Below are 4,650 nucleotides of genomic sequence, written 5' to 3' on the forward strand. Positions count from 1 at the left end.
GACCTTGCTCCCCTTGTCCTGGCTGCTGACCTTGCTGCCCTTGTTCTGGCTGCTGACCTTGTTGCCCTTGTTCTGGTTGTTGCAATTGTCTTGGCTGCTGCTCTTATCCTGGCTGCTGCGGAGAAGTTGGGTAGTACCTTGGTTGCCCTTGTCCTAATTGTTGCGGAGAAGTTGAGTAGTACCCTGGCTGCCTTTGTCCCGGTTGCTGCCCTTGTCCTGACTGCTGATCTTGTTGCCTTTGTCCTGACTGTTGACCTTGTCGCCCTTGTCCTGATTGCTGATCTTGTTGCTCTTGTCCTAATTGCTGCTCTTGTGTTGATTGTTGCAATTGTCCTGGCTGCTGCGCAGAAGTTGGGTAGTATCCTGATTGTCCTTGTCCTGACTGCTGCGGAGAAGTTGGGTAGTACCCTAGTTGCCCTTGTCCTGACTGTTGCCCTTGTCCTAACTGTTGCGGAGAAATTGGGTAGTACCCTTGTTGTCCTTGTCCTGATTGTTGCTTTTGTCCTGGCTGCTGACCTTGTTGCCCTTGTCCTAGTTGTTGCCCTTGTCCTGACTGTTGGCCTTGTTGCCCTCGTTCTGGTTGCTGCCCTTGTTGGCCTTGTGTTAGTTGTTGCAATTGTCCTGGCTGCTGCGAAGAAGTTGGATAGTATCTTGGTTGCCCTTGTCCTGACTGCTGACCTTGTTGTCCTTGTCTTAGTTGCTGCCCTTGTCCTGGTTGCTGTCTTTGTTGCCCTTGTGTTGGTTGTTGCAATTGTTCTGGCTGCCATGGAGAAGTTGGATAGTACCCTGGTTGCTCTTGTCCTGACTGCTGCGGAGAAGTTGGGTAGTACCCTGATTGCCCTTGTCCCGGTTGTTGCCATTGTCCTGACTGTTGCGGAGAAGTTAGGTAGTATTCTTGTTGTCCTTGTCCTGGCTGCTGACCTTGTCCTGGCCGTTGCGAAGAAGCTTGGCCTGGATAGTATGAAACCCGTTGCGGAGAAGTTACACTTAGGTAATACCTTCTTAGTAGTGCAGGTATTCCCCAAAGTATACTTTGTTGGAGTTGCTGTGGTGGCGTGGTCTCGCCGGGGTAGAAAGATCCACCCTTGGGCGGCACCACGACTTGCTGCTCATATTGTCTCGCGACCGGGCCGCCGCCGACGGGTTGGCACTCGGGGCTAACGTCTCGGAGCTGCTGGTCTACGACCTGTCGGCATGCCTTAAGCGAGTGCTCCTGGAGCTCGCGCTCACACTGTAGTTGCCCAGAGGCCTCACCTTCAGCAGCGGTGAGAGCCACAAGGGCGACGACTACCGCCGCAAAAAGAACCAACCGCTTAGTCATCTCGGTGGACTGTCGGTGAATTGATCTCTAGTTTGTGATGCTCGGTGTTGTGGGTGATGAAGAGATTGTGAAGGTTGGCTAGGCTTTTATAGGGACGAGGTGAAGATTCAGGACCATGGCTGCGTGCACGGTAAGGTTTGTTTAGCCTAAGAAGAAAGTGTGAGAAGAACAAAATCGGTTGAAAAAGTGTAGTTTGCCAACACAAAAAAAGCTGGATAAGCAAGGAGCAATTGGAGCTTTGTAAAACAGATTTTTGGACGGTCTGCTAAAGCCACGTAATCGGCTTAATCCTAGTTCTGGTGTATTGTTTCCAGAAGTGTGGATGTTTGTATATTGGTCTGTTCCTTTTTATCTAAGAGAAGTGATTATCCTTCTTGGGGTTTGGCAGAATATGTGTCCGTTAGCCATTGCTTTTGCAAATCTGCGGCCACTCAATGCTTCTAAGCATGTCGAGTAGTGGAAGGTAGCCTGCATGAAACAAGTAAATGGATAACTCCTAAAGGCCATTTCAGGTTTTGTTGATTGTCATGTTAGTTGGATTTCCCGGCAACACAAATCCATCCTATGACTCACAATATCTATCCAGTGACTCACAACATCTATCTATGCTATGACGCGCCGTACAAAAAAGTTGGTAGAATTTTGGACTTATGGAAACACCTTTCCGTGACAAATGAACTAACCAAACCATGTCTAAAATTAATATATGATCTTCAGAGAAAATCCGCGTCAAATAGTTTGATTTACACAGAATAAAGAATTTGTTTACTTCCCAAATGAGTTCAATTAATGCAGATTTAATTGTCCATTATATCCTCCTCCTATGTTTAACCTCTTATCTTCTTTTATGATCTCCAAGTGTTTCTTCCCCGCCCTTGCCTCTCTGCATGTCCATTGTCTTTCCCTAGCCTCCGTAGACGATACACTTCTTCTCTCCTTGGCCTTATCGCTTGCTCACGCCATCACTAATATTCCCTTGTAACTAGATATACCCCACAAGTTGTTGCTGGAATGTTTTATATATTTGAATGAGATTTGGTTGTATGAAACATGTATATTTGGATATGAGAACTAAAACTAAAAACACATATAATTTATTGTGTTTGATTATTGTATATTTGTGAAATATTTATCAAATATAATTAGCCAAGTAAAAAGTAAATTATGTTGCATGTTTGCATGCTGAGTTGCGAAAGTGCCTTTATACACCCAGGAGCAAATGCTCCTGGTGTGAACAGTAAAATAAAAATAATAAAAAATCAAATTTTTTTGTGACATTAACAAATGTTTATCGTGCACGCAAAAATTCATCGCAAAATCACGTTGGTGGAAGTCGTGCCAAAAAAAACAAAATCGAAACTCCAAAATGCTTTTGTAAGTAACATTTTTAGAGCATCGATTTTGTTTTTTTATCACGCCTTTCACCAATGTGATTTTGTGATGAAATTTTGCATGTACAACAAACATTTGTGAAAGTATGCCACAAATAAATTTCAGATTTTTTTGAACTTTTTTTGTTTTTTTTGTTTTTACTAAGCATTTGTGCTCATGGGTGTAGAAACTCCACATCCGCTGAGCTGAGCTTTCTTCTATGCATGGTTGCATATTGAGGTAGGCATTTTCTTATGTGACATGCTTGCATGTCGAGAGAAATGTGTTAGTGGAGGCTAGTTATTTAGACTAGAAGGGTTGGGCACGCTTTGCTGCTTTGTTGGTGTTGTTGGGGTAAAAAAACTACTCCCCCTGTTTCAAAATATAAGGTGTATTAGTTTTCCGAAAAGTTAAACCTTTTAAAGTTTGATCAAATTTGTAAAGAAATATATCAATATCCATAATATCAAGTCGATATCACTGGATTAAGCATGAAACAAATTTTCATATTTTATTTATTTAGTATTATGGATGTTGATGTTTTTGGTTGTGAACTTGGTCAAAGAAACAGATGGAGTATTTGGCTTGGCGAGCGAGGGAGATGATGAAGTGTATTTTCTTTTTATTTATAATAATGCGGGTTTCGATGAGCCTTTCACGGTGTGATTATGAGTTTTTTATTAATCAACCATACTTATGCAGGGACGTTTTCTATGTCGGTGGCTACATGTAATGTATTGATGCTACAATATCATATATTGACGTTTCTTTTTTCTCGGTGGTGAGAGGATGTGCGGGATTGATACCATCGACCCGGTCAAAATTATGAACCAAATCTAAAATTGAATATTTCAATCGGATGGGAGAGCTCCAAAATTAGGGAGCATAATGAATTAAAAGAATTGAATGAGAGTGCTCCTTCAGAGGGAAAAAAACTATTGTTGGCTCGGTCAAAATCCGATGATTCAATTTCAAATTGGAGACCTCAATTGACTTTCAGAATTCACAAATTTGGGAGAATAAGGAATTAAATAAGAGAGCTTCACAATTAGCCACCACCTTGCCATCATTATCTGGAGTTCAGCAAAGGCAAACTGAACATTACAGAAAACCTTGCCGCTGAAGAAAATGATGGCATCCGAATTAGTTATCTGGAATTAGATTTACAATATCATCAAGAAAAAATTGACTTAATACAAAGAAAAAACAATATTGTCAAGAACAACATGAGGGGTCAGCTGTAACTTGGTTAAGAAAGAAGATCATGTGTCAAACCATTGACACCCGCATACAACTCATGAGGGAGTGTTCTTTCCCGATCAGCTATGCAGTTACGGGCCAACTTGCACCTTGCAGCCCCATAATCGTTGCCTCTGGTCTTGCCGGTCACTATGAATATCTCTTTTACAACAAATACCAGAACACCAGTGTAAATGATTGGCCATTATCTCGAGACAAAAGTATATTCGCTAGACAAAAGAAGCAACTTTTCATATCTTATTCAAGAAGCTACTTTACTATCGCGTCATGCAAGGAGATACCAGCAGACCTTGCACATATCCTAAGATAGTTTACAATGTATTTGGCTAAATTCTTCAGAGATGTTGTTTGTAGTAGTCTCATGTGTGTTTACACAAAGGCTTAAATTCCGTTTGGCAGAAGAAGAAACTGACAATGCATACGACTTTTTTAGTAGCACTTAATTTACAACACATGTTGAATTCAAGCAAGGGCACATCAACAGTTGCATACATTTTATTTCCAGGGATGTGTTGTGAATATGTGATGCAAACTTTGACAACCAAACTGGTTTGACAAGTATGAAAACAACTTCCGTTTATTAATTTGTTATTTTTAGGAGGATATCATCTATAAGAGGCCGAAATAAGACCAAACACACCTTCAGCTCACCTCCTCAATATCCATAATTCATATTGGCAATGGCAAGTGACTCTAGA

General features: G+C 41.5%; 1 pseudogene; it reads right to left on the reverse strand.

The window, feature by feature from the left end:
- The window catches only part of LOC119285535, a 2,786-nt pseudogene extending 1,426 nt beyond the window's left edge, over positions 1-1,360 (reverse strand).
- Between the last annotated feature and the right edge of the window lie 3,290 nt (positions 1,361-4,650).

This window comes from Triticum dicoccoides, chromosome 1A (genome assembly GCF_002162155.2).
Source record: "Triticum dicoccoides isolate Atlit2015 ecotype Zavitan chromosome 1A, WEW_v2.0, whole genome shotgun sequence".
NCBI classification, from domain to species: domain Eukaryota; kingdom Viridiplantae; phylum Streptophyta; class Magnoliopsida; order Poales; family Poaceae; genus Triticum; species Triticum dicoccoides.